Genomic DNA, 20,864 nt, shown 5'->3' with positions numbered 1-20,864 from the left:
AAAGAAAAAGCGGCGGAAGGGGATGTGGTGACGCTCCGACTTGTCCGCTCCTGAAACCAGGTGGTTGCAAAATGAGCTTCATAACCACACTGCCATGCCTAATTCTAAAACTTTACCACTGAAACAACCAAATCTACTCCTTTTGATTCCTTTCTTTGAATAACGTAACAACCTGGGTATATCGAATGTTTAACCCTTTGCCTGACTAAAGTGTTATCAGAAATTTGCCCGAACGCCCACGCTTGATTTCAGACCTTTTGTTAGCCCGTTTCATATGTTCTGAGTAATATAAAGATTTTCTTTTATAAGTTCCAAGTTATTCTAGTGGTTGAAAAAAAAAATTGATAACGTGTATTACATATGATGCAGGGACCCTAGGGAATATACGTTTTGTGAATTACAAGGGATAGACAAGACAGGCAAAATGGTTAATAAAGGAGAGAATGAGGGCTTGAAATTGTTTCTTAAAGGTGTTTCCTGGTTGCAGTGGATGATAAAATATGTGTAACATTGTTTTACCAGAAAATAGTTGTAAGTTACTCTCTAGGCGCCGCACAATACCAGCAAATTAAATTGGTTTTCTGCACCTGACAGTTAATCATTGCTTGTATTTTGTCGATCCTGTTACACATGCAACTGCAATCCAAAATGGATTGCTGTAGAATTGTACCGAACGAAATGAATAAACAAGACATTGGCACTCATCGATCAAAATTGCATTTCTATGTTATCAAGTTCATGCAGCATTAAGATCCGTCTATCATTTGGAATAACAACTGATGATGGATTAGAACCGTTTTTAAAGGTATTTCAGTTGTTTAAAATTTCCATCAACATATTTCAGAAAAATTTCACATTTCACTCATAAAAACATTGCCTTTTTATGAATGGAAACAGAAATTATACTGGAAAGTTAATAATAATGGGTTCCCTATAAAAATATCAAGTGCCAAAGACTGGGTAAGGAAAGGAGAAACACTGGCACCCTAAGCTAAAGAAGGTCTTCATCTATGTAAGGTGTTGTTATCTGTTTGGTGGGTATATGAAAGGTTTAGTCCACTTTGAACTTTTAAACCCAAACCAAACGATAACAAAGGAGATCTACAGCGAGCAGTTTGGGGGTGGCTTAAGTCAACGTTAGATGAAAAGCGACCATCTTTGGTTTGAAGACGAAAGGTGTTCTTCCATCAGGATAATGCTCGGCCACATACAACAAAGATGACATTCCAAAGGCTGGAGCAGTTTGAATGGGAAACAATGCCCCACCCACCATATTTGCCAGACGTTGCCCCATCTTATTATCATTTATTCTGCAGTCTTCAAAATCATGTGGACGGAAAAAATATGAATTCTGTAGATGAGGTCAGAACAGTACTGGAGGAGTATTTTTTGTCACGGACAAGTGAATTTTGAAAGAGGGGCCTTGCAAGTTTACCAGATAGATGGAAGAGCATTGTAGAAAATGGAGAGTATATTTTAGATTAAAAAAGAACTTTATCTTAATTTTGCAAAGTAAAAGAAGTATTAAAAAAACGCATTATTTATGGGATGACAGAAACAATTAAAAGATATGTATATATTCCTACACATACAAAAGAATAAAATAGAAAGATTATCAATGTGCTACAATACTAGCAACACTCTGTTAGAGTGCCCCGTGCCGGTGGCACCTGACTGGCTCCTGTGCGGGTGGCACATAAAAAGCACCCACTACACTCTGTAAAGTGGTTGGCGTTAGGAAAGGCATCCAGCTGTAGAAACATTGCCGGATCAGATTGGAGCCTGGTGCAGCCTTCTGGCTTGCCAGTCCCCCAGTCTAGCCGTCCAACCCATGCCAGCATCGGAAAACGGACGTTAGACAATCATGATGATGATGTAATAGAGGTTATTATTTGTGTGAGCGTGAGTTTTCTGTTATGACATATGGATGCTCTACAAACTGCATTTAGAACAGCTCAGGGCACAGATCCGTATTCTCTGAAGTCTGGGGGATACCAATGATACATGTGTGTGTGCGTGGCACATTCCATGCTGATGTTGCTGGATGGACCTCATGTAAGTATGTATCACATTCGTGACATTCCAAATGGATAGAGACATGAAGACTGTCTATCTGTGGAATCAGGACATGGAGTGTGTGTGTGTGTGTATAGATATTTCTATATTTGTCATATTGCCTCCACCATAATATCTTTTGCACCAGTATGATTGGAAAGCCTTATATATCTATATATATATATATACACACACACACATGAAGACTGTCTGTCTGTGGAACCAGGACATGAAGTGTGTGTGTGTATATATATACTCTTTTACTTGTTTCAGTCTTTTGACTGTGGCCATGCTGGAGCACCACCTTTAGTTGAGCAAATCGACCCCAGGATTTATTCTTTGGAAGCCTAGTATTTATTCTATCGGTCTCTTTTGACGAACCGCTAAGTTACGGGGACGTAAACACACCAGCATCGGTTGTCAAGCGATGGTGGTGGGACAAACAAAGACACACAAACATACACACACACACATATATATATATATATATATATATATATATACATATACATATACGACGGGCTTCTTTGAGTTTCTGTCCACCAAATCCATTCACAAGGCTTTGATCAGCCCGAGGCTATAGTAGAAGACACTTGCCCAAGGTGCCACGCAGTGGGACTGAACCTGGAACCATGTGGGCATCCAGCAGAAGATAATCTGCTTCAACACACTCCGTCTGACCCATGCCAGCATGGAGAAGTAATAGTTAAAAGGGCAACAACGACAACAGTAATGATGATAATGATTTATGACACATTTAAATCTAGATTAGTCTAGGGTCAATGAATGGTGTTATACTCAAAGCTTTTAATTGAGATTGTTATAAAACCTAGGAGAACTGAATGTGTATGGTACATGAGAGAGAATGCGTAACTGAGGCCCGGACAAATAAAAAGTTAATTATGTAGTTATTTGAATGAGTGTGTGATTATGAGTGACTGCGTTTCTCTAGGTCAGACTGATGAGATTATTTTAGTGTGGTGTAATAATAGTCTTATGTTTTCAAGTGTCTGCAAGTAGCTGTTGAACCACTACAACAGATGGGTTGGTTTCTTATTAAAAAATGTCATGGGTACGTATATATATATATATATATATATATATACACACACACACACACACACACATATATATATATATATACACACACACATATATATATATATATATATACACACACACATATATATATACACACACATATATATATACACACATATATATATACACACTATATATATATATTCATGCATATATAAGTAAGATTACATATACATACATATTCCTCACTCTGTGTATACTCATACACACACACGTATACAAAATTTATCCCTACATTTTGTCATTAATGTGTTAATATTCTCATGAAGACCAATGGATAACAACTCAATAGTCTCTTGTTGAGTGCAACAAATGTGGGAAACTTTTCCATGGCCTGGATCCGGTCACAGAAAAGCTCAGAAGGAGAACATCATATTTGCAACTTGCAAATAGGGTTTTCTAACTCAAATTTTACAGCTGCTTAATTACGCCACAGTGTCCCTCCCAGCAGAGTGTCAGAAACATCGACAAGGACAAAAACCTATGATTATTGGATCAAGCATTTGCCCAGAAAAACAAGGGGTGTCTTTTGGCAATGAAAAAATACTGAAGGATTATAGCTGAGGAGAGAGTAGATTTTATTTCTCTGGATATGGCTGAGAATGACAACAATTAGTAGGGTGTATTATCTCAAGTCTGCCACAAGATCCAATCCTTGCTGTGGTATTGTGACATGTTTACCTCACTGATCCTCAGAGCTATGCTAGTGGAGAGCAAGCTCCTTATATGACCTCCCATGCTGGATAGGTCAAAGCAGTTGCTCTCAACAGGGGTTCATATGACACTTGGGGGCTCATAAAAGATTTTGCTGGTAAAATTTATCTGCAATAAATTGGTTATACTTCTATAATACATAATAACAATTTTTTAATACAATTCTTAATATTTAATTATAAAAATAAAATAGGATTTTTTAAGCACTGAATGGCTAGGGGTGGGGGTCATCTGAGTAAAAGAGGAGTAAGTTAAAAATAGCGGAGAACCACTGGATCAAAGAATAGAATCTAGACTACTATGAACCATATCTTCCCAGAGGTAAAAATGGGTTTGCATCAGGTCAACACACCTTCAAAGCCGACAAGACCTGTTGGGAGAAGAAGGTGTTCTCTCAGCGAAACAGTCTGGAACTCATGAGGGAGGCAGAAGGAAAGATACACTGAAAATAGCTCTACTGAGGTAGAGAAGAAAAAAATATAGATTTGACTGGAAATAAACAGAAAAGACAACCCAATGTCTAGAACAGTGGGGAGAAGTTGTTGATGGCCTCCACTCCTTAGGTCTGAAGTAATTATCTCGGCACAGATGGGCCATTCTTCATAGTAGATGAGCAATATGTAGGCCTGGTAAGAGGTGAGAAACTGCTAAAGGCTAAAACATATTTCTTGGCTCGAAAGACAAAAGCCAAGTCATTTTGATGCACTTTTGATAATATTTAGAATGTAGGGCTTCTAAAAATGTTCTACATATATCCCTACAGCCTTTTCCAGATATATTTGGAGATGTACTTCCAGATATATTTAGAGATCAATTTACATCTGTCTGTGTGTGTATAGAAGTAAATTCTTAGGATTATAGGTGTAAACACATGCCACACTAAATAAATGCCTTTGTGTGTGTGTGTGAAAATGAGAAAGAAAGAGAGCATGTTCTCTTTGTTTTAATATTTTTTCCCATACAAATGTGTAGACTTGTAGGCGTGTGTGTGTGTGTGTGTGTGTTTTGAGTGAGTAAAACAAGTAAATATATTTGTATACAAGCATACTTGCGTGTGTGTGTGTGTTCTTAGACAACATGTGACTTTAAAATGGCCACACACACACACACACACACAAGCACACACTCTCGTGTGATCAATACATAGCTTAGTTTCTTCTGCACACACTGGCTGCAATTCAGCAACTCACCACTGAGTCAATCAGAGAGACAAAAAGAAAGAGAGAGAGAGGGGAGAGAAAGAGATAAACACAATGAGAATAAAAGAGAGAGAGCGACACACACACACACAGATATACTGTGGTGGTGGGGGGTGAAGAGACAGGACTGTCTGGACTATTCTATATTTTCTGCTGCAATCAATGAAACTGCACACATACACACACACACACACACATATATATATACATATATATTTATACACACATACATATAAAAATATACACATATATATATAGGTATATATATATATATATATATATATATACTCACACATATATACATTTGCATATACATATATATATATATATATATATATACATATATATGCATACATATATATACATATACACACACACACATATATATATATACATACACACACACACATATATAAATATATACTTGTATATGTAAAAGAAAAAGTATACATACATGATTCTTTTGTACGTGTTTGTATTTTTAATGTGTGCGTGTATGTATATGAAAATATTTACATACATATTTGTATGCAGAGAAATGTATGCATGTATATATATGTGTGTGTGTGTGTGTAAATATACTATATAAATGAAACAATTTATGTATGTGTATATGTATATATATATATATATATATATATACACACACACACATGAAAGAATTTGTATATGCATTTGTGCACACACTTTTATGGTATATATATATCTATGCACAAAGAAACATGTAGATGTATGCATGTGTGTTTATCAGTCAGTAAACATGCATTTATTCCTTTGAACCAGTGCGTCTGCTGTCTGCTCTATATGAGTTTTAGAATGTTGGCAATGTTTTGCATCTATAATATTCAACAGACTGTACCCACCCTTCCTTTTCCTCCTCCTCCTCCTCCTCCAGCAGAACAAAAACTCCTGTCTATGAATACCTCAGCCACCACCACCACCACCAAGACCACGAACATCATCACCACTATTACTAATGTCACTAGGAACATCACCACCATCACCACCACCACTATGTCTACCAGCATCATCACCATCACCTCATGCTTCATCGCTGTCTGCATCTGCATCTAAAGTGTACTGTTTGCATACATTATTTAAATGGAGGCTGCCAAGGCTACCTTGACCCTGACCTCTGAATCGATACTTATTATACTGAGCCAATAGAGCAGTCCACTAACATACTCCCTCTTTCTCTCTTACACACACTTACACACCCATGGGTATGCATTCCCTCACACACTCACAAGCACATACTTTACACATCTGTCTATATTCACACAAATACGCAAAATTTCAATCTTTCACATGCTCAACTGGAGGTGTACAAGCATGCACAAAGATATACTATAAACATTACTGTCTCTTATATCAACAGTTTGACATAATATGCACACGTAGATACTCATAGTAAACATGCATGTTTACATAAGCTAAAGAGGGGAGACTATGTGGTTACTTGGTTTGCTAGAAATAGTAAGCTAATCTCCCTCAAATTATACACTATCACCCATGAAAAAAGAAGAAAGAATTCACAGGATAATGTGTTCCTATAAACACACTGCCTGAATTTTGAGACGGGATGGTCATAGCTGGACTACTTTTGATTATAGGACTCTGTGATGAGAATTATCCTGGGGCTAAACAACAACATCACCTATGTACACACACACACACACACACACATGGTATATAGCGTTTACACCTGGTTTATTTAATTCTATTTGGAAAAATATAAATAATAAGTACACTGTTTTAAAAACACTACATGTATATATACACACATCACATTCCACATGTATGCACATACACACACTGACAGTTTTGCATACAAATTGATGTATACATACTCAATCTTGCACACAAACATATACACAGAAGCCTATTCGTTAACACATGTATACACACATGGACACAACATGAAATACACCTGCACATATACAGCAGCTGATGCATGTAAACTGCTGCAAACATAAGCATGTATGCAGGTAAATAAGTACACACACACACACACACACACGTATATATACACATACATACACAAAAAACCACGCCCGCCTTCATACACAGATGCACAACAACATATGCGCACAGACACACGGTTTTACTACACTCTTATACATGAAAAGTCACAGTTAAACCTCATGCATGTGTAAGAATCTATTCAAGCCGTGTGTACAGACATTGCAGAAGAATGGTAAAGGGTGAGGTGGCAGTGGGGAGAGGAAGATAGATTAAGAGAGACAGCAGCACATGATTCTGCATGCATGCACTCAAATCTCCTTATGAGTTATCGTGCATATGCAAACACTTGCATGCATACATGTCACAACAAGTGAATGTAACATATAATAATAATAATAATAATAATAATAATAATAATAAAAGTTGGAGTGGAGTCATGGAAGGGAAACGGTGATAGGCTGGCATACGTCCACTGTATGCATGGCAAATTAAGCGAACATATGCATGTCATGAGACACAACTGCCGCTACTGCAACTGCACTGGCTAATGCAGCGATTACAACTGCTGCAGTTACCATCTAATTTTCAGTTCTAAATTTAATTAAATATCCCCTCCACCCCACTTTTCCGCAGCCTTGATATCACCTCCTTCTCTAATGTCTTCACTGAACCAGACACTCTCTACTCATGGCGTAGAATTCAGGTTTGAAAGTTGCAGCCAAATATTTACAATTCCTTATTCCAAGATAGTATATAGTAATGTGTGTGTGTGGGTGACATGATTTATGATGCTGCTGTTACTCAAACAATAACTACATTATCCCTTACTACTAATATTCTTAGATCTTTATCCTCCCCCCCCCCATAACTTGACTCGGAATCAGTTAGTCTGATCTGAAAGTAAGTAAATGAATCTGTCTCAGATACATTGATCGATATTCCGATGTCTGATCATTTATTATTTTATTTATTTCTGTCATTTGACAGCGGCCATGCTGGAACAGTACCTTTAGTCAAGCAAATCAACCCCAGGACTGTTCAGATTTAGCCTCTCACACCCACCCTACAATGTCATTCTGAAAATAAGCAATGACATCATCAAAATCTCAAAGCTACAAGATTGGAAACAAGCATTACATCTGACAGAGCAATCCGAATGCTAGCAACCACCCCAGGACAGATGTAATTTAAAGTCAAACTTGATAGGATTTGAATTCAAAACCTGGTAAATTGGAACAAATACCACAAGGCATTTTGTCTGATTTTGCCCTAACTTTTCTGTCAATTTAACTGTAAATCAAAAGCTAAAAGCTCTAATTCTTTTGGAGTGTACATTATTTACTGTTTAGATTTAAGACAGGCAGACGTGAATATTAATGGCAAATGTCTTCTACGGCCCTCTGGGGTTATTTAGTACCACATTTGATGGCGTAAAAGACACATGGGTATATTAGATGTACCCTAATTTCAGACAAAGCATTTCAAAAACAATTAGCTTATGAGAGGCCCAATTCTGTACATAGGGCCCAAGGCAATTGTTTTGTAAGATTTATTTTCCGTATTTTTTTTTTTGAGAAATAGTTTGACTTACATTGTTATAAAAACAGTGAGTGCTGTTAAGTGTGTGATTGACAAAATCTTTATAGGCACAGGAGTGGCTGTGTGGTAAGTAGCTTGCTTACCAACCACATGGTTCCGGGTTCAGTCCCACTTCGTGGCACCTTGGGCAAGTGTCTTCTACTATAGCCTCGGGCCGACCAAAGCCTTGTGAGTGGATTTGGTAGACGGAAACTGAAAGAAGCCCGTCGAATATATGTATATGTATATATGTGTGTTTGTGTGTCTGTGTTTGTCCCCCCAACATCGCTTGACAACCGATGCTGGTGTGTTCACGTCCCCGTAACTTAGCGGTTCGGCAAAAGAGACCAATAGAATAAGTACTAGGCTTACAAAGAACAAGTCCTGGGGTCGATTTGCTTGACTAAAGGCAGTGCTCCAGCATGGCCACAGTCAAATGACTGGAACAAGGTAAAGAGTAAAGAGAGACATAATGCTAGTTGCAGTGCAGATATTATTGCCAGAGCATCTAGAATATCTATTTTTCCCCTGATGCAAACTGGGTTTATGATATTACTTTTTTTTTTTTTAATGTAGAACACTTCTGGTTCTTTGATGATAATACTTTGATCAAATAGAATCTTTGACACAACAACAAGGAATAACAAAGCAAATCTTTGCAATATTCATAAGCCACTACAACTGCTACAGCTGCTGATCTGATGTCCTGCTAAATAAGCTATATTAAGATTATCAAACTCTACAGCTAACTCGCCAACATAACATGTCATCTCTTTGTCTCTTCTACTATGACTACAACAGATCACGTTCTTCTGAACAGGCAAGTTACACACACACACACACACACACACACACATACATCTCCACCATCATCATGTTTAAAGCCCTCTCACTTTGTCTTTCTCTCGCCATCCATACTATCAGACTCTTGGAATCGCACCCACGATGTGCAATTATGAATGCCACACGCTAACCACTAGGCCATGCACCCTGACGCTCATGAAAAATTTAACAAAAAAAACCCACAGTTCTATATTTAAGAGATGAGGAATTATGTGCATTATTTACATTATTTACATTTGACGGCTATTTGTCCTCATCTTGTTTGTTGTTAACACAATGTTTCGGCTGATATACCCTCCAGCCTTCATCAGGTGTCTTGAGGAAATTTCAAACATGGGTTCTCATTCCTAAGGTATTTTTCGATATTATTATTATTCACAGGCATATGGCATAGTGGTTAAGAGCGCGGGCTAATAACCCCAAAATTCCAAGTTCGATTCCCGGCAGTAACCTGAATAATAATAATAATAATAACATCGAAAAATACCTTAGGAATGAGAACCCATGTTCAAAATGTCCCCAAGACACCTGATGAAGGCTGGAGGGTATATCAGCCAAAACATTGTGTTAACAAACAAGATGAGGACAAATATCCATCAAATGTAAATAATGTAAAACAAAAAACAAATACTTATGTAGATTATGAAGGCGCATGGCTCAGTGGTTAGGGCGTTGAGCTTATGATCATGAGGTTGCGAGTTCGATTCCCGGACCAGGCTGCATGTTGAGTTCTTGAGCAAGACACTTTATTTCATATTGCTCCAGTTCACTCATCTGTAGAAATGAATTGCTACATCACTGGTACCAAGTTGTATCAACCTTTGCCTTTCCCTTGGATAACATCAGTGGTGTGGAGAGGGGAGTCTGGTATGCATGGGCGACTGCTGGCCTTCCATAAACAACCTTGCCTGGACTTGTGCCTCGGAGGGTAACTTTCTCGGTGCCATCCCATGGTCCTTCATGACCAAAGAGGGTCACTTATGCAGATTATATTTTACTGTACTACTTATTCCTATAAATCCTACCATATCAACAGAATAGCCACCACAAGTCTACATCTGCCCACATTAGCTTACACATTTCAGGGGACGGCTGGTTGCATACACACACATGAGCTTCACAAATTGTTTTGACTGTTGATCTCATCTTATCCAAACTGGTCAAAGGTTGGTGAACACTTAGATGATCTTTTAATCCCAAGGCCAAACTCTGCCTAGTATAACATAATATTTCATTTTGTCATCAGACACGTAACAGATGTTAGAGCAGGTTATGACTAAAAATATTAAACCTTACTTAGCCATAACACAGATGCACTCTTGGAGGGATTGGGGGAGGGGAGGAGGCCCAGTCATTGAAGGAAGAGTTATGAGACATGATAAAACACAATAAGCATGTTGAACAAAATTTTACACTTGCACACACACACACATGTAACCTACAACTAGAATTTTAAAAAAAGCAAATTTCCAGACATTTCGGTGGTGATCTGCTCTGAATTTTGGACCACAATAGAATTGCCATTACTGGTAATCATCATCATTACTTCAAATTCTGCCGGGGTCAACTTTGCTTTTCATCCTTTCATGGTTTATAAAATAAGTACCAGTTAAGTGCTGGAGGCTGGTGTAATCAATTTACCCCTTCCTTTGAAATTGCTGGCCTTGTGCCAAAATTTGTAACCATTATTTAACCCTTTTTGGTACCAACCTGCCTAAAACTGCTTCTGGTTCTGTAATACAAATGTCTTGTTTTCATAAGTTCTGAATTAAAATCTTCCACCAAACCTTAGTCACAACTTATGTTCCTAACACCAACTTAATGATAACTAAGTTATTTTACTAAATTCTTTGCTATATTTAAAATTAATTGAAAGAAACACGGAACATCTCAACAGAAATATGGTAACAAAATGGTTAATGTCTGCTTTCCATGCTGGCATGGGACTGACAGTTTGACAAGATCCATTGACCTGCAGAACTGCGTTGAGCTTCAATTACAACTTTTTCATCATTTCTATAACTGGATGCACTTCCTACCCCCAACCACTTCTTAGAGTGTGTACTAGGTGCTATTTTCTTTTTGCTACTGGCACTGGTGAGGTTGTCAAATGACTTGCAAGACAAGAAAGGAACGAGAGAAAGGAAAAACTTCCTCAACTAAATGGAGGAGGGGTATAATAAATTTTATGACTAATTATCGTTTAACGCCCGTTGTCCATGGGTTGGACAGTTTGATCAAGGCTGGTAAGCTGAGGGGATGCACTAGACTCCACTCTGATCTGGCATGGTTTCAACGGCTGGATGCCCTTCCTAATGCCAACCACTCCGAGAGTGTAAAACTCCTTTTAAAAAGGATTCACTTAAAATCTCAGATTTCATTTCATTCCTTTCAGTGTCTAAACAAAATTGAACGAGGGCAATGTCCTTAATATGAATCTTGTTTTCAAGAGCTTCAAATCTGACATAATAGCAAACAATTACGTGTGACAGAATGTTTGAAAAGCTTGTCTGTGTTTGCCCCACCCCCAACATCGCTTGACAACCGATGCTGGTGTGTTTACGTCCCCATAACTTAGTGGTTCAGCAAAGAGACCGATAAAATAAGTACTAGGCTTCCAAAGAATAAGTCCTGGGGTCGATTTGCTCGACTAAAGGCGGTGCTCCAGCATGGCCACAGTCAAATGACTGAAACAAGTAGAAGAGTAAAAGAGAGAGTAGAATATGTCGACATATTTTTCTTTTATATGTATGTACAGACATGCATAGAATTTACATATGATTTGCATATGAATATATTAGCATATGAATAATCTGCTTTAAAAAATTACTGCCTATATTTAATTTATGCATAGACATTACATACCAGCTAAAATCGTGTGTGTGCATATATAATATGTGTAACATAAATACCTTTATTTTTTTGTTTGTTACTTGTTTCAGTCATTGGACTGCAGCCATACTGGAGCACTGCCTTAAAGAATTTTTAGTCAAAGGAATCAGCTCCTGTACTTTTCTTTTTAAAGCCTGGTACTTATTTTATCTGTCTCTTTTGCTAAACTGCTAAGTTACATGGATGTAAACACACCAACACCAGTTGTCAAGTGGTGGGGTGTGTTTACATCAGACACACACAGGCCCCACACACACACACACTTATACACAATGGGTTTCTTTCAGTTTCCATCTTCCAAATCCACTCTTGACTTTTTGCTGGCACTTGTCCAAATGCCACACAGTGGAACTGAACCCAGAGCCAGGTGGTTTGAAAAGCTTATGAACCACACTGCCACATCTGCACCTATGTGTGCAATTAAATGCTTTACATGCAAACCCATTAAGTTTGTTTTTTTTTGGTTTTGATTCTTTTCTTTTTTTCTGTTATGACATCTTTATCAATACAAGAGGAAAGATTCCACCATATGTGTCAAAACGTTGCAACCATACATCAGGTGGGGGTGGGGGTTTGGCTAATATGTCATTGCAAGACAATCAGAAAGGTTCCTGTCATTGGCATTGACATGCATCATGAAATATTTCTCATGTTTGACACTTGGCACATTGTGCATAAATATGTGTGTATGCGTGTGTGCACATATAAGTATGTATATATACATGTGTGTAGATATGTATTTGTGTGTGTATGTGTGTATTAATGCATATATATGTATGCACTAATATATATGTGCATGTCCAGGGTATGACTTTAAACTGCATCTGGTAGTGGGGACTACATTCAATAGCTCCAGGGTTTTGGGGAGTGCTACCAGCACCTGTCAAACCATCCAACCCCTACCAGCATTGAAAACAGATATTAAATGATGTTGATGATATATATATATCTTCTTTTACTCTTTTACTTGTTTCAGTCATGTGACTGCAATGCTGGAGCACCACCTTAAAGGGTGTTAGTCAAAGAAATCGACCCCAGGACTTATTCTTTGTAAGCCTCGTACTTATTCTATCGGTCTCTTTTGCCAAACTAAGTTATGGAGACATAAACACACCAGCATCGATTGTCAAGCGATGGTGGGGGGACAACCACAGACACAAATATATATTTGTATATACGATGGGCTTCTTCCAGTTTTCATCTACCAAATCCACTCACAAGGCTTTGGTCAGCATGACTCTATAGTAGAAGTCACTAGCCAAAGGTGTCATGCAGTGGGACTGAACCCGGAACCATGTGGTTGGAAAGCAAGTTTCTTACCACACAGCCACACCTATGAGGAGTTTCCGTCAGGCTGACTCAGACTAATAGATATGCATTCTGAGTGTTCAATTTGGTATGCCACTAAAATTCCAGCCTGAACTACAGTTGAACATGTGATTTTGTGACTGCCTTTCTAAAGTAGCTAGAAGTAGCTTCCCCTTGAGCAACATTAAAATAGAAATGCAAAGGCAAACGGTGCATCTCACTTATATCCTTTGTAAGTATTTACCTGCTCTGCAAAATACACAAACTGCACTGCCTTTTCAAACCACTGCATCTTTACCCATGCACGTGGGGGAGGTAATGTGTGGATGTCTGAATTCTCCAGTGTGTTTGTTAAAAAAAACATCTTGATTTTTTTTTTTTTTTTTCTATTTCTTTTTCTGGCAAATGACTCAAAGCTTTGCACTAAATTTGAGTACAAGTGGTCATGTGATTAATTCTGCTGATAAATTTATATTTGTATATGTAAGACAAGGAAAAGCTTCACATTTTTCTGTTTTCCATTCTGCCATGTGTTTCTGTGTACATGTGTATGTATGTGTGTGCATATATATATATATATATATATATATATATATATATATATATATATATATATATATGATGGACTTTTGTTATATTTGACACACGAGGGCCAAAGAATTTTAGTTTTTTCCTCCTTTTCCTTTTTCAGGATGATCTTCATAAAAAGTGGAGGTTCGCAAAACCCTTGGACAGCCCACATAGTGGCTCATTTAAAGTGCTGATGCTTAGTGTGCAACCATTCACACTTTTTCATACTACTGATGGCTAAGGTGTCGACCAGTGTGAATGAACCTGGAACCATGTGGTTGGAAAACAATCTTCTTACCACACAGCCATGCCAGCACCTATATATATATATATGTGTGTGTATGTGTGCATACATGTGTACCTAGAATTTCGCTCATAAAGCATTTGTTGGTCCAAGACTGTATGTAGAAGACACACGAGGTGTCAAGTATTGAGATAGAAACCAAAGCCATTTGGTTATAAAGTAAGCACTGTATCCAAGACGTCATTCCTATATATGTGTGCATGTCTATATTGCATCTTACAGCAGAAACGGTTGTAAGCCAATGAAATTTGTTATGTAATTTCTTATTCCCTTGTCATTTATTGATATCTTATTGCTGCTCTATACTCAATGTTTTTTTTCCTAAAGCATATTGAATTCTAACATCAGGTTATTAGTATCCCTATGCCTAAGCAAAACAATAAAAATGTATGTATGTATGTAATGTGTGTAAGTATTTATGTACATATGTAATGTGTATATGTAATGTATGTATGTATGTAGACAAATCTAGACAGATATAGATATGAAACAAAATTTGACCCACTCACAAGTTATATGAATGCTAGAGGTCAGAGAGGTCAACAGTACATCTGGTTGTGATGAAAAGGGAGAAAACAAAGGAATGAAAGACAATTGAAGGTAAGTGGGATACAGGGAGAGGTGGAGGGGGGATTGACATGAAAAGAAAGGGGGTGATTAAGACAAGTGGAGGAAAGTAGAGTTCTGTGTGTGGAGTATTGATGGTGCTAGTGGGACTTGGTGGCAGTGGCGTATTGGTAGTGGTGGTGGTGGTGGTGGTGAGCACTCATTTAGCTGCAGATGTTTACAGAGTATGACAGTAGCAACTTCCCCCCCCCCCGAAGTCCTACATTTGGTGACATCATACACAGGCCTACCATTTCTGTTATTTCACCCCCCCCTCCATCTCCATTGATCTTTTTCTCTCACACACACACACACATATGACAAGGTAAAAATAATGGCCATTACATATTTTCCCTTTTATCGAAGTAAATTTGGCCTACAGGCGTTTCCAGCAGTCATTTTAGACACCGTTAGGTTTACTCAATTGGTCTATTCATCAGTTGAGAAAAATTGAACCTTGGACCCTGCCACAAGAATACTTTATTGTTAACCTGGTGTGCCAACAGAGAACTTATGAAGTATTTTACCCAGATTGATAATCCCTCACTAATAGTTATATCATCATTCGTTTAACGTCTGCCTTCCTTGCTAGCATGGGTGGGAAGGTTTCACAAGAACCAGCTAGGCCGAAGCCTGCATTAAACTTCTGTGATTTTTGGCAAGACAGAAGTTTGGTGCAGGCTTCGGCCTAGCTGGGCTCTTGTGAAACAGTCCCACCCATGCTAGCATGACATATATGGCCTAGTGGTTAGCCATGTTGCACTCATGATCGCTAGATCATGGGTTCGATTCCTGACCAAGGCAGTGCATTGTATTCTTAAGCAAAACACTTCATTTCGCATTGCTCTGTGGGTGAGAGAATGACAGAATTGTTGGTGTGGCAGCAGAAATACTTTATGGTACATCTTTTGAGTTCAAATCCCACATGCCTAGAAAAGGCTATGGGAAACCATTCCAGTATTCATTTCAAGTCTACTCATTGATCGGATCAACTGGAATACTTATGTCACATTCTCACAAGTTGGGGAAGGTGGCAAACATCAATAATGATGTATGGTAATGAACCTAACTCTCACAACTTCAACCGAAAATTGTTTGACTTATGAGAACAAATGCGAAATTTGACAGACACTGAAATGCTAGTTTCTCAGTCACCACCCACAAAATAATCTTTTAGCTAATATTTATTTTTCTCTACTTACATCATTAACAGCTATCCCCACCATATTGCTAACAGGATCAGCCTACAGAACATCTTATTAGCATCTTTCTCAGTCCTCTGTTATCTTGTCTGTAAGGCCCTAAGTCCTCCTCGACGATTCGTCGTATATCTTCGCTACTTTTCTGCTAGTCGACACATGGTACTTTTTCACCTTGTAGGGGGTCGTCTGTTTGCATTACATGTCTGACCCAGTGCAGCTCACTCGTATTGTCGCATCAGCAAATGACTTCAACATGCGGCTGTTTCCCCCCCCCCCCAACCCTGCTGTGATTGACCTTTCATCTAAGTTAACACTACATCAAATTTCTGCATATGGTAACATATTTACTTTTTATTTCAGAAGTTTGAACTGGAGAAGCAGCACTCATTGCATTTTCAAGAACCTTGGTGTAAATGATGTGAACCATATCTGATGGCATATGACACCTTCCCCCCCCCCCAAAATGTCTCAATGAAAATTCATCACAGGAATTATATATGTTATGTCTGTCCTTCCATACACTTTATGACACTAAAAACTATTTCTTCATGACTATGCACTAAAACATCTATCTCTGACCATCCATACTTTTAATCTCTCAACTGGCACAAAGCCACCCCACCCCCCTCAATATTACTTCCTTCCTCCCAGGTGAGGGGTTTTTGTCTTGCAAGGTACTTGGTAACCCTCTTGGTGCTGGTGCCACATAAAAAAAGCACCCATGCTGGTGCCACATAAAAGGCACCCATCTGGTGCCACATAAAAAGGCACCCATGCTGGGGTCACATAAAATGCACCCATGATGGTGCCACATAAAAGGCACCCATGCTGGAGCCACATAAAAAGCACTCAGTACACTTTGTTAAGTGGTCAGCATTAGGGAAGACATCCAGCTGTAGAAACCCTGCAAAAAAACAGACAATGGCTCCCAGCCTTGCCATCTCCTGTCAAGCCATCCATTTGATGCCAGCATGGAAAACAGACATGGAATGGTGAGGATAATGATGAAATTGGGGTGCATCCAATAAAACCGTGCAGTTTTCATGTACCAAATTTACTGACAAAGCATTGGTCACCCCAAGGCCGTAATGGTTGCAGAGCAAACATCTTAGCCACACAAGTGCCATAGATATTCTCCTCCATGACTATTGCAAATGTGTACACGTTTTGCTACCCATGAAAATAATCTGGTATCTTCAAAATTTTTATCTATATATGTAGGATTAATAAATCAATAATTATTTATCTCAGCTAATTGCAATGATTAAAGTCAATTGCTTTACTTTTACTAATTGGTTAGAGCCATCAATGGATTATTATTAATTAGTTGAACAGACTTCAGAAATATGTCTTTCATCAAAACTACAGGTCAACAAAATTATTCATTATGCTCCTGTAACAATGCTTGTACTTCATTCAGTAACAGGTTGTGCACTTTCTTATGGTACTTACTCATAGCTAGATAGACTTAGCCCACATCAACTATAAGCTATGAACCATCAATCCTTTTTTACTTTATATAAGACATTCGAGCGAGGTCATTGCCAGTGCCGCTGGACTAGCTCCTGTGCAGGTGGCACGTAAAAAACACCATTTTGAGCATCGCCGTTGCCAGTACCGCCTGATTGGCCTTCGTGCCGGTGGCACGTAAAAGCACCCACTACACTCTTGGAGTAGTTGGCATTAGGAAGGGCATCCAGCTGTAGAAACTCTGCCAAATCAGATTGGAGCCTGGTGTAGCCATCCGGTTCACCAGTCCTCAGTTAAATTGTCTAACTCATGCGAGCATGGAAAGCAGACGTTAAACAATGATGAAGACTTAGGCACCTTAGCTGTCTATAATTATATGAGGGTCTTAATAATATTCTTTTCTGCTCTAGGTACAAGGCCTGAAAATTGGGGTGGGGGGGGCCAATCTATTAGATGGACACCAGTACGCAACTGGTACTGAATTTATCAACCCTGAAAGGATGAAAGGCAAAGTCAACCTCAGCAGAATTTGAACTCAGAACATCACAACATCGTTTCATTTTCATTTTCCTGTAAATTTGAGGATATTTTGCGTTTGTGCAGGAAATCAATATTAATGACTGTCTGTTAGCATCTTGTCTTTGGTAACTCAGAAACAGACCAGGCAAGTGGAACTGACATAATTGCTGATCATCGATTGCTAAAAGAATTGGCAACTAAAGCATCCCGTGACTTCAGATTGATTTCGAAATATTCACTTGACTATTTATCAGTGCTTGTAGGGTTGTGAATGAGCAACAATCCAATGACTGAAAGAAACAAAAGGTTAACGGATAAGATGCGACCCCGAAAATCATAATCAAGTTCCAATTCCGAAGTTGGCGTAAATAACAATTTCCACTTTGATGTCTTTTATAAATCTTGAACATTACTTTTATATAGGAAATTATTATAATCAATGATGCTATTATTTTCAGGAATCTCCAGAGAGTTCCAAGCACACCAACACCCAACCAGGTTTCGATTCCCATTTCATTTCACTGACATTCTGAGAACCAACATGGTCACTCAACTTGCTAGAAATAACTATCTCATTCGTTCAAGTTACACCCTACCATGTTTGCAAAGAAGTTCCATAAAGATGTCCTGCATTCTTGAGACACAGGTAAAAAAAAACACTGGATGGTCATGGCCAGAATACCTTTGATCTTAGGTCTACTCAATTAGAGCTGACCAGGGGCTAAATGACAATAACAGCTGACACTGCAAATGGGAAGGCATGAAAGATACAGCATCTCACTTTAGATTCCCTTTTTAAAAAAAAGGGGGAATAGGAAATGCTAAGGAATGCAGAACAACAGAAGGTCTTTAGCCCTTTAGTGTTTGCATTATTCTGCCAAAATTAATGCTTTTTTATCCACATTGTTTTGAAGTAATCATGCATTATCTTGTAGCTATGAGATTTTGATGAGGTAGCTGTTAATTTTTAAAATGATATTGTAGGGTTGGTGTGAGAGACCAGATCTGGCCAGTTTGAACATAAAACAGGCAGAATACTTTTGGCTGGATATGGCCGGTTTAAATGCTAAAGGGTTAGAGAAGCTCTCCTTACACTCAAAGGGGCCAGGCCACACCCAGGTCATGATCTGGATACCCTTCTGTGCTGTTGTCTGCATTGCAACTTTCCTGGATGGTTAAGGTACCCCAAGGCCCAGGTATCTCATTTAAGGTGATTGGCTGACAAAAATGGTAGGTTGTTACATCACTTGAATCCAAGGTGAGCAATTTGGTTTTACATCTTCTAAATAAAACTAAGTTCTGTTAGTTGTCACCCACCACTTACAGATTCATGTAATTGTGCTGAGGAAATAGATATCTCCCTTATGTTAATGGTCATAACCAATAGGCACCACATGTGTCATTATTGTTGGTTGTCATATAGCCCCAGGTCAGTCCTGGTTGAGCAGACCAACAAATTAAAAGGTTTCACGTCATGACCATCTCTCCATTTTCACATTGCCTATTGTTTCTTTTTTTTTTTTAAATAGAATGTGATTTAAGAGAGATTTGGTTATTATTTCTAGTTCTTGTTGCTGGTTACGAAGGAGGAGAAAGCAAAACGCTGATTTCTATGGAGGTCTGAAGAGCCACTACATTTCTGTCCCATGTTCAAATACCAATGTTTATCCCCTCAGGTAAGATAACAGCAGCATTTTACATCAGCTTTCTTATACTAACATAGGGTGAAAGGTTCAACAAGGTTTAATATGTGTTGCTCCAATGTCACAGGTTTCTACAGATGGATGCTCTTCCTGTCACCAACTCACACCTGTTTCCAAACAAAATAATATTTTCCCTAGCCTATCAAACAACCAACGGCCCAGACATGTTTTCACAGATAATTGTAAACAAATGACACCGTTTGTATAAAATGGCAACTTTTTGTTTACAGTCAGCATACACATATCAAAACAATGGGAATATATACTCATGCCTGCACACACACATATGGGCTTCTTCCAGTTTCCATCTACCAAATTTCACTCCCAAAGTATTGGTGAACTTACTGCTACAGTGCAAAACACCAGCCAGCAGTGTTTACACAGTGAGAATGTAACCTCAGCCATGCGGCTATATGAACTCCGAGTTCTCTTCCAACCTGATTCACTACCAGAATTAGTCCTCACAGGTTTTAAGGTTTTAGGCTCAAAGTTGTCCTTTTAATCTGACTGTCTTCTAAGGCTGCTAAACCCAGACCGTCTTCCCATTTAAACACCTGATACATCTGTGTGTGTGTGTACTCGTTTACTCTTTTACTTGTTTCAGTCATTTGACTGCGGCCATGCTGGAGCACCGCCTTGAGTTGAGCAAATCGACCCCGGGACTTATTCTTTGTAAGCCGAGTACTTATCCTGTCGGTTCCCTTTTGCCGAACCGCTAAGTATCGGGGACATAAACACATCAGCATCGGTTGTCAAGCAATGCTAGGGGGACAAACACAGACACACAAACACATACATATATATATATATATATATATATATATATATATATATA

At 38.5% G+C, this 20,864-nt stretch overlaps 1 protein-coding gene and 1 long non-coding RNA gene across 3 annotated transcripts in view; one reads left to right on the top strand and one right to left on the bottom strand.

The window, feature by feature from the left end:
- The window catches only part of LOC106870669 (sodium-dependent proline transporter), a 121,427-nt gene that overhangs the window by 70,079 nt on the left and 30,484 nt on the right, over nucleotides 1-20,864 (bottom strand). The window lies entirely within an intron of this gene.
- Nucleotides 1-20,864, top strand: part of LOC106870670 (uncharacterized) — a 46,192-nt gene that overhangs the window by 1,994 nt on the left and 23,334 nt on the right. The window contains exons 2-3 of the long non-coding RNA XR_001409553.2: nucleotides 18,785-18,972; nucleotides 19,892-20,002. This is a non-coding gene — a long non-coding RNA (uncharacterized LOC106870670). The remainder of the gene's footprint in view (nucleotides 1-18,784; nucleotides 18,973-19,891; nucleotides 20,003-20,864) is intronic.

This window comes from Octopus bimaculoides, chromosome 7 (assembly GCF_001194135.2).
Source record: "Octopus bimaculoides isolate UCB-OBI-ISO-001 chromosome 7, ASM119413v2, whole genome shotgun sequence".
NCBI classification, from domain to species: domain Eukaryota; kingdom Metazoa; phylum Mollusca; class Cephalopoda; order Octopoda; family Octopodidae; genus Octopus; species Octopus bimaculoides.
This window is presented reverse-complemented; position numbering and strand designations above follow the sequence as displayed.